The sequence below is a fragment of the Rousettus aegyptiacus genome, unplaced genomic scaffold, assembly GCF_014176215.1.
Source record: "Rousettus aegyptiacus isolate mRouAeg1 unplaced genomic scaffold, mRouAeg1.p scaffold_m13_p_8, whole genome shotgun sequence".
NCBI classification, from domain to species: Eukaryota; Metazoa; Chordata; class Mammalia; order Chiroptera; family Pteropodidae; genus Rousettus; species Rousettus aegyptiacus.
Window position 1 is genome coordinate 7,313,642 of NW_023416311.1, and position 13,942 is coordinate 7,327,583.

The window sequence follows — 13,942 nt, forward strand, 5'->3', positions numbered from 1 at the left end:
ACCCAAAATACGACAGTTTGGAGGCAATCTGAAAATTTTACAAAAGGGATACAGTTTCTAAGGGAAACCGAAGCACGATGTCATCAACAGTTATCTCTGTAAGGGATAGTTATTGATTTTATGTCTGTTGCATGAGCCGTTGATTCTTTTATGGGAAAAGCCTAAACGAGAAGTGCCACCGCAGGGAGAAAAAGACAGTAAAAGGTCTCCAGATGTATACCCTTGATGAGCTGTAAAATGCATTGTGCCCAGAGCTGTGGACCTGTCGAGTGGTGTTTGTGATGAGTAAATAAGCTGCACCTTCCTGGTGTCATTACCTCCCTTGGTCCAGTTAGCATAGACGTCTCGACAGTCGACAGTAAAGACTGTGCTGTGGCAGAGTGTCCTCTTCGGTATTAACTTTTTTTTAAGTTAATACAGTACATTGATTAGGCGTTGATACTGATATTTAAGGGATTTACTTAGAGCTTCCTAATTGTTACTTTCTGTATATAAATCATTTTGGATCTGTCTACTTAAGTTTTTCACATCTTTTTGTATGTCCATGCTGGACGGACTAGGAGCTGAGAGGCTCCACTCTTCTGCTTGTGTATGGAAGACTTTTTCTAAATATTTGTCCTGAATTCACTTAGGTTTCTTCGCTCTGGAATTCTAAGCTGTCAATGAATTCTTTAATCATCTTATCACTAGCATTTATTATTTTTACTTTCACTATATTAGAATAGCCAGCTTATTTGCATGGTTAATCTTTAATCATGTTATTTAAACGCAATGACTAAAACCTTACAAATCATTTCCAGAGTAGATATGAAATGGCTTTGTAACTTGGTACTGACCATTCTTCATGAAATCCAACACTCTCAGTAATGCCAGACAGAATACACATGCAGTAAATGTTTATTCAAATTAATGAATTGCTCTAGAGCAGCTTATGGTTATAATATTTTCAATATTAAGTGACCAAGCCTTCAGTTCTGGTAGTTTAGCTGAATATTCAGGCTTCATTTGAAGCCAGTAAACAGACCACTGTGCAATCCAGAGAGACCAGTTTTTTCACTTTTCTATCCAATAGTAATTGACTTTTACAGTTGTGTTTATATAGAGTAAAGGTCAAAGGAAAAGGTATTTGAGGCAGTTATATCAATTGCTTTCTACAATGATTTTTAGTATGCTGATGAAAAGGGCAATTTACAATGGATGTTATAAAACTTAGGCAGTTATTTTTTCCAGCTTTATTGAGACATAATTGGCACATAATAAATGGCACGTGTTTCAAGTGCACAGTTTAATCAGTTCTGACACATGTATATACCCACAAAGCTACCACCACAGTAAGAATGAGGAGACTATTCATCACCCGCCCCCCCCCCATTTCTTTGCACCCCTTTGTAATCTTACCGTTTTACCTCTCTGTCGCATCTCCAGGCAACCGCTGATCTGCTTTTCTGTCGTTAGGTTAGGTGCTTGCTTTGGCAGCACATGTACGATCGTTAGATTAATTTGCATGTTCTAGGGTTTTATATAAGCGGATTTGTAGAGTATGTATGTACCCTTTTTTTGTTTGGCTTCTTTCATTCAGCATAATTGTTTTGAGATTCATCCATGTTATTGAGTGTATTAATAGTTTACTTATTTTTATTGCTGAGGAATATGGGTATTTCATAATTTGTACGTCTATTAACTGTTGATGGCCATTTGAGTGTTTTCAGTTTCTGGCTATTACAAATAAAACTGATTCGAACGTTTATTTGTAAGTCACTGTATGGACATATGCTTTCTTTTCTCTTAGGCAAATACCTAGGAGTGGGATGGCTGGATCACATGGTAGGTGTATGTTTAACTTTTTAAAAACTGCCAAATTATTTTTAAGTTGTCGTGTCTTTTCACATTCCCCAGCAGCAGTGCGTGAGAGTTCCAGTTGCTCCACATCTCCGTCAGCAGTCGGCACGGGCAGTATTTTTAATTGTGGCCATTCTAATAAGTGTGTAGTGGCGTCTCATTGTGCTGTTAATTTGCATTTTATTAAAGATTAATGTGTTGAACATATTTTCATGCACTTACTTGCCATTTCTCTGTAAAGTGTCAGGTTTTTTACCCGTTTATTTATTGGATTGTTTTCTTACTGAGTTTTCGGAGTTCTTTATATATTCTGGATGTAGAGTGCTTCTCAGATATATTATCTGCAAATATTTTCTCCCAATCTGATTGTTTTTTAATTCTCTTAATGGTGTCTTTTAAAGAGCTGAAGTTCTTAATTTTGATAAAGTTCAATTTATCAATTTGTTCTTTTATGGGTTATGCTTCTGGTATCGTATTTAAGAAAGTTTTACCTAATCCTAAATCACAGAGATTATCTCCTATGTTTTCTTTGTAGAATTTTTATGGTTTTAGTTTTACATTTAGGTTTATGATCTGTTTTGACTTAATTTTTGTGTGTAGTACAAGATACGGATCAAAGATCATATTTTTTTGCATAGAGTTTCTAGTTATTCCAGCACCACTTGTTGAAATGGCCATTCTCTCTTCACTGAATTGCCTTTGCACCTTTGTTGAAAATCAGTTGTCCATGTGTATGGGTCTGTTTTGGACTCTTACGTCCCATTGATCTATTTGTCTCCGTGTAGTACCAGCACTGTTAATTACTGTAGCTTTGTTAAGTCTTGAAATTTGGTAGTGTTAGTCCTCCAACTTTGTTCTTTTTTTTCTTCCAAAGTTGTTTTGGCTATTCCAGGTCCTTTGACTATCCACATGAAGTTTAGAATCTGCTTACCAATTTTCACAAAACAGCCTGCTGGGATTTTGTTTGGGATTAGATCGAATCTGTATATCAATTTGGAGATATTTGACTTAACAATGTTGAGTCTTCAACCCATGAACATGCTCTCTCTCCCTCTTTAAATCTTTAATTTCTCTCAGCAGTTTTACAGTACAGATTTTGAACATATTTTATTAGATTTGTCTCCAAGTATTTCATATTTTTGGCATTCTACATAGTTTAAAAAATTTTAACATAAAATTATTCATTATTCATTAGTACAGAAATACAATTCAGTTTTGTATATAGAGCTTATATCCTCAACTTTGCTAAACTCACTTATTCTAGTAGCTTTTTTATAGAGTTCATTGGATTTTCTGCAAAAATAGTTATGTGGTTTTTGAATAAAGACAGTTTAGTTCTCCTTTTCTAACCTGGATGCCTGTTATTTCTTTTTCTGGCCTTCTTGCCCTGACCAGAACCTCTAATACAATGGCTAGAAGTGATGAGAGTAGACATCCTTGTCTCGTTCCTCATCTTAGAGGGAAATCAGTCTCTCACCATTGTGTGATGTTAACTGTAGATGGCGTGTGGGGGTGTGTGGTAAAGGGATTTGTCAGACTGCGGAAATTCTATTCTTAGTTTGTTAAGAGTCAATCAGGAATGGATTTTGAATTGGATTTTGTTAGATATTTTTTTTTTTTTTTGCATTTATGGGGATGATCATATGGTTTTTATTTATTAGTTTGTTAATATGAACTACATTGTATTTTGAATGGTAAACCAGCTTTGCATTCCTGGGGTGAACCCCACTTGGTCATGCATGATGTATTATCCTTTTTATAGATTGTTGTATTTGATTTGCTGTAATTTTGTTTAGAATTTTTTCCATCTGTGTTCATAAGGGGTGTAACTGCCTTTTGTAATGTCTTTGTCTGGCTTTAATATCAGGTTAATGTGGGCCTCATAGGATTATTGGGGAATTATTTCCTCTTGTTTAATTTTCTGAAAGAACCTGTGTAGAACTGGTACTATTTTTTCCTTAAATGTTTGTTAGAATTCACCATCTGGATTCAGAGTTTTCTTTGAGGGAAGATTTAAGACTATAAATTCAATTTTAAAAATAGAGCTAGAGCTATTCAAGTTATCTGTTGCTTTTTGAGTGAGTTTTTACTCTTTGTATCAAAGAATTTGGCCATTTCATCTAAATAATTGAGTTTATTGCCATCAAGTTTTTCACAGTAGTCCCTTATTATCTCCTATCTATAGATATGATTATCTCATATCTATAGATCGATGGTGGTATCACCTCTCAGTTGATACTTTGTGTCTTCTCTTTTCTTCCCCCTTGCTCAGTCCAAGTGAAGGCTTACCATTTTATTTACCTTCTCAAAAACAAAACAAAACAACAGCTTGTGGTTTTTCTCTATTTCATCGATTTTTCTGCTCTGATCTTCCCTGTTTCCTTTCTTCTGCTTACTGTATTGTACATAATTTTGATCATTTTTTCTTTTGATTAATTTTTAAAATTGTAATCAGCACTTTTTTTTAAGGTCTTGCTTTAAACCATTTCTTCCCCAAGGCGAGTGAGGATAGTGAGGCCCAGCGAGGTTCAGGACAGTTCAGTGCAGTCGTGCATTGTTCTCCATACAGTGTAGTAAAGGCTGCGATGGAGGCCAGCGAGAGCGCGGCCTGAGTGCAAAGGGCGCCTGGCTCAGGAGCGGGATGAGCGGCCTTGGAGAGGCTGACCTCTGACTGAGGGACCTGATTCTGTGGGATGTAGGATGAATCTGTGAGACCAAGTCCCAAGCATTAGCTCTTATTTTGCGTTGGCCGCAGATCTCCCTCTTCGTTGCTATCTTCTGAAAAATGAGTTAGAGTATTCCAAGAGTAATTCTGCATGCAGCTAATGTTCCCTTGGGTTTAATTGCCAAACCTGCTTTTTGTTCCTGTTAAGACTGTTTGCAGTGGTCATGGTAACGGTAGCTGTAACAGTAGTGGCAGGTGTTGCTGACAAGATTAAGTTGAATAGGAGGAAAATCTGGGGGTGGAATGTGGAAGGATCGTTTTTGAAGATTTACATCAGTGTTTCACTGCAAACTTAATCTCACTAACTGTTCCTTGTTTAACATATTGTAACTTTGTTTAAAAAGTATTTTTATCATTAAAAAGTTTTAATTTTATATTTTATAAATAGGATGAAACCAGCATAATATAATATCTTCTTTAGAGTCCATATTAGAAGGTTGAGTTCCTCTTTAATCTGAATCAAGTTACTGTGTTTAGGGATTTCGAAAATTCAAAACAGGGAGGTGGGAGGTAGATGGGGGAAAAATTTAAATAATTTCTTCAACTAAAAAAATAACAAAATAAAAATAAATGCGATAATTTATGTGAAAAAAAATTTTTATACCAGCTTTCTGCTGGGATGCACCAGTATGGCCAGTGGTCAATTGTAGGGAAGAAACAAGAGGGGAAAAAATAAAGGAGTTTTTTTCAAATGGCCATCAGGGCCAAGGGTTATGTGCATTAGTTTCTTAATAATATAATACAAAGAGAAGGTAAACCTAATCGTTTTTGAAAAATTTTATGGCTGAAAGAGCAAGATATTCCTTTAACAGTTTACTTCTCAAGAGTATGAAATCTCCAACTCCTTAATTTTGTAGAGGAGGAAACAGCCCTGGGGCCAGGCAGCTAGTCTGTGAGGGCGGCAGGACCACAGCGCAGGCTCTGGAGTCAGAAAACCTGCGTCCTGATCCTGCCGCCTTTTGCTCCGTGTGACCATGAGGTGAGCCTCACCTCTTTCATCTGTAAAATGTAGATGATTCTTCTGGCTGCGGTTTACATGAGAGAATGTGTGAGTTATTACTCAGTAAATAATACTATTGTAGGGAATCATTTTCCCCTCCTCAAGGACTCAAAGAACTAGTTGAGGATCACTTTATTCAATTAAGAAGCTACTTAATTTAGAGTTTTTGTTTCCTAAAGTGATTCCACCTGTCTACTTCTAGAATTACAAAAAAAACCCCTTTTTTCTAATTAAACAAATGCAACTGAATTTCCATGCTTTATACAATTACTTTAAAACCTGTTAGCTCTGCACTTTTTTTAGTCTCAACCTTTATAACAATGTGTCCAGCAAACAGTATGTGCTTACACAAACGTTGCTTTCTCTCATATCGTAGTCTTGAAGTTTATATAACAGTCACCAGTGTAAAGGACTTTGGAACATGCATTTTCCTCTATCGGGGGGGCCTCCTATTGCTTTAGCTTCCTGGTTAAAGGAGGGTGGCGAGGTAGAGACTGTTGATAACAAGTCTTGGGGCGGTCACGTGCATATCAGCTCCCTCTGCCTGGATTGCCAGCTCCCTTTCTCCCCACCTTCCTGTCCTTCCCCAGTTTTATTCTTTAAGATTTAGCTCCATTGCTTATTTCTTCTGGGACACCTTTGCTGGTCCTCTTGCTGAGTTTTGTTAATGGCCTCGTCCCCCCACCCCCAGCCCTCAGTGCTTCCTTAGCACTTTGCTCTGATCTAATACTCTTTGCCACACCCGTGTTGTGATTGTTTCCTTGTCCTTCCTAACAAACCGTAAAGTCAAGGAATTGACCTACTCCATCATCCAGCAAAACTCCTCATTAAAGGCGCTCAGGGGAGTTGCGTTGTATAGGAAGCCTCGAGTTCGATGCATTATGTTCAGAGAATAAGAATATACCGTTTACCTAACCCTTTTGCATTAAGCACACCGACCAATTGGCGGCAAATACAGTCTGCTTTTAATGCCTTCGCAAAGCCAACTCAGCAAAGCTGCAGTAGATTAGGTATTGAAATGGAAATTATTAAAATGGAAAGAATGGCACTTTTAGAGAGGCAACTGGCCCTGCTTCCCTTTTCCGTACTGTAGAATAATAGTATAGAGAATTAACGCTCTGCTGTATTTGATCAGGTGAACGCTGAACTTCCGTGCGGCTTTCTGCCTGGCTTTTGAACGCTAAGGCATAGAAACCATGATTTATTATTGGCTGATATGAGAAGAACAAAGTGAAACCATGTGACGTGACATTTGTATAGATGTACAATCACCCTAGTTAATGGATGGCAGTATTTTTTCTATGGGTGTTCATGAACCAGAATGAAAAAAAAAAAGAACTCGTAGAAGGCAATTGCAAGTGAATTTTGACATTTCATTTATAGTGATATACTCTACTCATGGTGTCAAGAAAAAAGTGCTTAAGTATCAGGTCTTGCACCACAGTTTAGCCAGAAAGACGGAACGTCGTGTATTTATTCAGATAGGGAGGAACCTGTAGAGGCCTACTGTGTTTGAATGTCTGGGTTGAGCATATTCTCATTCTGTCTTTTTTCACCATTTCTTAGAGTCTCTCGTATTGTCTTTCTCATAGTCTCCTAACTTATTCCTGAAACTCCTGCTCTTCAGGTCCTGCTCAGCAGCAGCGGAGACGCTGGTGAGTAGACCGGAGGACTGAGGGGTGGAGCTGTGAAGTGGGTTGACCTTCGATGTTTTGAACTCAGCAGGATAACATAGCGAAGTTGTCAGTCTCCTCATTTAGCTGACTCATAGCTTTTAAACATATCAGGAAGACTCAGTATCATTTGAAGGGTTTATTATCTAAATTGTTGGGCTTCTAAACCAAACAGCATCCCATTTGTCATTAAAGGTCAGAACCAAACTATGAGAATTGTTGTGGTTAATATATGGTTACTTCCAGTAGTAAATCTTGAGGACAGGTTTTTAAAATAAAAGATTTGGGAGACTCAGTACATTTCAGATGAGATCTTTTGTGGGGCGGGGGGGGGGGATTTAATTAACTCAGGCACTTAGGCACCCAGTTTATTTTCACTGAGTAGATTTCCCAGTTAGGATGTGTGATTGATCACCAGCTATGTTTTGTTGGCTTCCCTGCTGAAGGAGTTGTAGCTGAGCAGCCTCCCCTTGCGCTGAGATGTATTTACATTTCTGCTTTGTTATCCTGATAAGAACTTGGGGCTATCTAGGTACCACCCCTGCTTTTTATCGGTGTGACAATTAGGGGGGGTGGAAGTGGATGAAAGGAAGGAGACCATTTATTTTTTTATTTTTAAAAACGTGAACGGATGCCCAGAAATTGAAATTTAATATCACGGAAATCAGAAAACTTTCAGAAAGCAGCTAATTAAGAATGAAAATTGAACCCAGTTTCCCTTTTCTTTCATTTAAAATTACTGAGGTGGAGGAGGCCTTCAGAAGTTGTCTTATGATATCCCCTTACCTGAGTTAGGCCGTGTTTTAAATTAGCTCAGAGAGGTCGCTCCTGTAATTACTTTCTTAAAGATGTCTGTGACATCTTTTATATAAAGTCGATTGTCAGAAAGGAGTGATGTTTATTTTAAAAATAAAATGTCACAATTTCTATCTTTTGGTCTGTAAGAGTCTGAAATATAACTATGGCCTGATTAGATGTATTGTTCTCTTACAGACATTTCAGATTTGTAAAGCAATAAGATGCTGTCCTTTTATTGATGAAATTATAGTTAGTTATGTTTGAAAAAATAAGTTTTGGGTTTTTTTGCTGTTGAAAGTTCAAGTATTCTTAAAGAGAGAGGAAGTTACAGAGAGCAAAATGCTGTCATTCTATCTTTTCATACTAAGAACAAAAGCAAATGATTGTGAAATATTTCAGTGGGTTGAACCTTAAGTTAGAGCTTGCCTCTCCCGATATTATAAGAAGCACTTTGTCTAGTTGCTATGGAAACAAATTTAAATTATTGAGTTGAAAGTTATGATGTAGATCTTGATGCAGATCTGCCGTGAAAGATAGATGTTGCAAACTAAGAATCTTAATGCTGTTTCTACAATTATTTCAGGAACAAACTTTGACCTTGCACTTGCTTTGTGGTAGGTGCTATGTTAGAGACCTGGGCACACAGATGAAAGTACACTGTTCTCAACTCTAAGAGCTCAGATTCTCATGGGGAAATAAATAAACAGACACGTGGATGAGAGCAGGACCGTTGACAGACTGTCGGTGTGTGCACGGTGTGGTGGGAATGTTGCAGAAGGGAGTTAGGGAAAGCTCGAGGTGACTTTAAGGATGTGTGGAGTTACCCGATAGGGAGGTGGGGCGAAGATGATGTTCCTGTGAAGGAAACTCCATGAGTAGGGGCTAGGAGGTGAAATTCTTTTAAAGCAGTTCTTCTAAATCACTGCACATCTTAGCCATACCGTTAGGCATTAGTTGGGGGATCTTAATTTTTTAATTCATAAGCCTGTTGAATGTAGACTTGGAACCAGCCTGCCTGGTGCCCCCGTTGATAGTGTAACTGAGGTATTTAACCTCTCCAAACCTCTTGAGGATTAAATGAGAGACTGTCTGTGAAGGGCATAAGTCAAAGTTTGGCGTTTAGTAAATGTGAATTGCTTTTTAACAGCATCAATATTACCATTGTTCATTCTAGCTTTCTGGTAGTTTTGAATGTTTTTGTAACAGTGAGGTTACTGTCTAAAACATTTTCTGTGTTTGCTGGATAACAACTCTTGTTTGTAGTGTCCTCCATTGACTACCTTCTCTGTTGTCAGCATTGGGCTAGGACTCAGTGTGGGGAAGTAAGAATACATAGCTCCTATTCTTAGGCAACTTCCAAAGTAGTTGAGAATGAAAATGGACAAATATAAAATAAACTACGTGTACGCTGAACTGTACTATATGGCTGTCTGTGATCAGTGTATTAATTAAAGTGGTATAGTTGCTAGTATGGCTTAGTTACTGTACTTAAGGGGTCTAGACAAGGGTTACCGGAGAACACAGGGTAAAGATAGAAGTTAGGCAGAACCAAAGGAGCTGAGGACTCAGAAGAAAATAATTAAACAGAATAGGCTTCCTGTGTGGTGGACATGCCCAGTGTACGAGGAAAGCAGGTGCCCCTGTGGTGTGAGCCCTGGCTGTAGCCTGGAATCTCGCTCCTGGTCACATCCATGGGATTGAAATGCCCTCTTTTTGCAGAGCCACCAAGAGAGGTCAGCCACAAGAGAGGACAGCCACTTATCTGTCATTTTCCTTTTAGAATGAAGGGATGTATCATATCCTTTCCTGATAGTGGTTTTTGATTAGGTATAAAGAATGAACATTAGGCATGGAATAGGGGCTGGACACCGTTCGGAGGTGGTGTTGTGAACATACTAGAAGAAAGACTTTGGGTCTCCCGCAAAACATTCAGAAACATACTGAATGACTGTCTCACACCAACTACTCTTCCAGAAACTAGGGGTAGATACAGAATGAGAAGGTGCGCCCTCCACCCCATGGCCTTAGACTCCTGTGGGCAGACGAAAAGGTAAAGAGAGACCAACGTCGTGCACGTGGGTGGACGTCGCTGGAAAGGAGGGCCAGGAGGTGCAGCGGCAGTGTGGCGCAAGGCACACCGGGAGAAGGCGCAGGAACGGTTGCCGGGGATCCGGAAGGCACGCTTCCCTTTGTTGTCTTCTTTTTAAAATTATTTCATTTTTCAATTACAGTTGACATACAATATTATATTAGTTTCAGATGTACAACATAGTGATTAGACATTCACATAACTTACAAAGTGCTCACCCCAGTAAGTCTAGGACCCACCTGACACCTTACCTGGTTATCACAGGAGTATCGACTGTATTCCCCATACTGTACCACACATCCCCGTGACTGTGTTTATATCTTGCAAGTTGCACATCTTCATCCCTTTCTCGTTTCCGCCTATGCCCGCCTCACCTCTTTCCGTCTGTAACCATCAGAATGTTCCCTTTATTCACAAGTTTGTTTATTTTGTCCATTTGTTTTTTAGGTTCCACATATAAGTGACACCACATGGCATTTGTCTTTGACCCATTTCACTTAGCACAGTACCCTCTAGATCCATCCACATTGTTGCCCACGGTGAGATTTCATCCTTTTTTTTTTTTTTAATGGCTGAGTAAAATGCGGCTGTTTATATAGCCCACCTCTCCTTTATCCATTCACCCATCGATGGACTGTGAGGTTGCTTCCATTATCTTGGCTATTGTAAATAATGCTGCAGTTATTTACAGCACATATACAACACAGGGATCATATGTCTTCGAATTAGTGTTTTGGGTTTCTTTGGATAAATCCCCAGAAGTGTGATTATTGGATCCTTCTCTGTCTCTCATTACAGCCTTTGTTTTAAAGTCTATTTTTTTCTGGTATAAGTATTGCTATCCCAGGATTTTTTGTTTGTTTGTGCCATGAAACATCTTTTCTCATCCTTTTACTTTCAGTTTGTGTTTGCTTTTGATCTGAAATGAGTCTTTCGTAGGCAGCATATGTTTGGGTCTTGTTTTCTTATCTATTTAGCTATTCCATGACTTTTGATTGGAGCATTTAATCCATTCACATTTAAAGTTATTATTGGTAGGTGCGTAGTTATTGCCATTTTATAATTCACATTTTTGATCTTAATGCAATCACTTTAACTGGTTTGGTGGTGATAAACTCCTTTAGCTTTTTCTTGTTCGGGACTTCCCATATTGTCTTCCGCAAGTGTCCGATTCCAGGTAGGGAATCCCTGAGCCCTCCAGGAAGCCCTGAGTCCTCGTTCCAGACACCAGCCACCACAGCCTTCCGTTCCCACCACTGCTTCTCCTCCAGGAAGCCCTTTACTTCACAGGGTCCAGGCCACAGCAGCGGACTGCGGTGCTTCCATGGCAGGAACTTACACTGGGGTTGAGCTGCTGTCCACCTGGCTTCAGCCAGGGGCTTATGGATCTCTGAGCCTTGCATTTGAAACAGCGGTGGGGCCTGATGCTGGACACTGTGCAGGTGTAGGACCGGAGTGGGTCAGAGAACATCCAGGAAATGGTAGTTTCAATAGCTAGAGTGTTCCAAGTCTGTATTACTCTCTCCTAAACATCCAAGTGGTTGGAACTTTAGACACATCTGTATCTTGAATATTTGAGTAAGATGAAATGTTAGCTTTTAGGAAAGAATACTATGAAAATGAGAGGTTGAATTTCATTATAAGCTTTAGTTCATTTAACAGCCCTTGACAGAACATTTCTAAATGCATAGTAGTAATACATTAAATTATGCAGGGAGAGAACTTAGAGCTGATGGGCAGCATAATCGTCTTTCCGGCTCTGCATGTTAGCCATTGAAATCCGTATGTGAGAGACGGTCGTGGAAGCAGGTCGTGGAAGCAGACGTGGCAACGTGGCTGCTTTGTAGAAGTTTGGGAGGATGTTCAAGGCCTGTACCCTGGAGCGGTTACTTCCCTCTCCTGGAATTTGAGATTCTGCATGCATTTTATTTTTAAATGGACTAGTCAATTATCTCTGGTTCAGTTAGAGTCTGAGAAGCTGTGTTTAATAACAACTTTGATGTGTGTAAGTGTGTTTTAGTCAAAATACTTTCATAACAACAATAGCAGCAGCCACACCAACAAAGAAAACCTTTTTTCCATCATCTCTACCAAATACAGTAGCTTGATAGTTGGGACTTTTTAAGCCAAAAGTCTTAATGTCTGTCAGTTACTGGAAAAAAACATGAACTTCTTATAATAATCTGAAAATTGTATAATCCATTTAAACTTTGTACCACATTTCTATTTTATTTTTTTAATCCATTCTGTTCCTGGCTTGTTTAAATATCAAAACTATTGGGAAAAAATATTTGCTCTTTAAAGGATTTGAAACTTAACCATCTAAAGGCTTAAATATAATTTCTTCATTGTTTCTTAGCAATTCTTATAAAAATACAGTATTATTTTCATACAGGAAGCTGAAAAATCAGGCTGTTCTAAAGGAAGCAGTTGTGTAGTTCCTTCCGTTCTAAACTTTAAGCCGAATGCTTTTCCTCCAAGTTCAAGGGCTTAGTTTACGTGTTTGAAAATAAACTGAACAGCACCTGCTGCTTAGTCACAAAGGAGAATATCTTAAAGCTGCTAAGCCAACAGATGTACACAGTTTAAGCTTTTGAGATGCTCAAAGCATGTGGTAAAATATAAATTTAAAAATGAATAGTATGAGGAGATAAAATTTAGAAGAAAACATAAATCAAGGGGTCAAGTTCGATACCTGAATTGTATACATTTTAATCACTATACCGGCATCAGTGCAGATACTGCTACTTTGACGATATGTCCTTGAAAACACAGAATTGTCAATATTTTTCCAAAGGAGGATTTGTCATATTTTGTAGTTGTTCTTTCTTAAAAAAAAAAAAAAAAATTGTTGTTGCATCTCTTTAGAAAAGCAAGAGGAGAAAAAATAAACAATTCTAAATACTTCTGTTATAAAATAATTCAGCATTATCTATTGACTTCATTCATGCAGGTCTTAATCTGTTCAAATAGTTCAGGACAGTCCACACTAAATATCTGTTTTAATATGGATTGCTTGGTCACGTCATGGTAGCTTGTTAAGTTCTTCTTGACACTGACATAGGAAATGAGATAGCCAAGTTGTATTTATTTAGTGCAAATTACTGTGCTTGGTTTCCATAAAACATTGGAAGCTATATTCGTGTTAACTTCTATTAAGGCTCAAAGTTCACTAGGATATTACCTGGAAACTCCTATTTACTAAGGAATATTGTCTGGAAAAAAATGTAAAAGCCCTGCTAGAAATGTTGTAGACTACTTTTGTTATCATCAGAGTTCTATGAGCTGACAGTGTGAAGAATACCAAACACAAATTCCAGCCTTTGCCAGGGAATCATACACAAGGCTCAAGATTTCCATCACAAAGAAGACAAACAGCATCCTACATTCTGTTACTGAGTCCAAATTGGAGGGGAAAAAGGAAACAGTAAGGGTCAATATTGTTTGCCCTTTAATCTCAGAATCATTTTAATGATCCTTAGAGTAGGATGTGTGTCTTATTTACTTTGTTGACTTGAGACTTACTAGAAATTTCAAAATAGTATCTGGAGATGGAGCTGAGCTCCCTCTGGAAGAACAAGTCAGGCATGTCTTCAGGAAGGGCCTGGGAGTCGGTCCAGCAGCCCTGAAGCCCTGATGGTCGAGAACTATGTTCCTTGAACCAGATGCAGAGGCCAGAACCAGGTGGCTAGTTCCAGAGTGTAAGTTTTGACACTGGAGTCTTGTGGGCAAATAGGACACTCCGAGTGGGTTCTAGAAGAGGCAGCAGGGAGCTCCGAAGACAGATGGGGACATAGTTCTAGTCCCAACTCTCTCAG

The 13,942-nt window shown here is 38.6% G+C and overlaps 1 protein-coding gene across 4 annotated transcripts in view; it reads left to right on the plus strand.

The window, feature by feature from the left end:
* Nucleotides 1-13,942, plus strand: part of MRTFB (myocardin related transcription factor B) — a 177,402-nt gene that overhangs the window by 19,628 nt on the left and 143,832 nt on the right. Inside the window, exon 1 of one of the 4 annotated variants that reach the window (XM_036225798.1) lies at nt 7,157-7,219. The exons of 2 other annotated variants lie outside the window; for them this stretch is intronic. The gene's annotated coding sequence lies outside the window, so the exon portion shown is untranslated. Of the gene's footprint in view, nt 1-7,156; nt 7,220-13,942 lie in introns of those variants that run through there. One more of the 4 variants, XM_036225796.1, reaches the window with a different exon arrangement.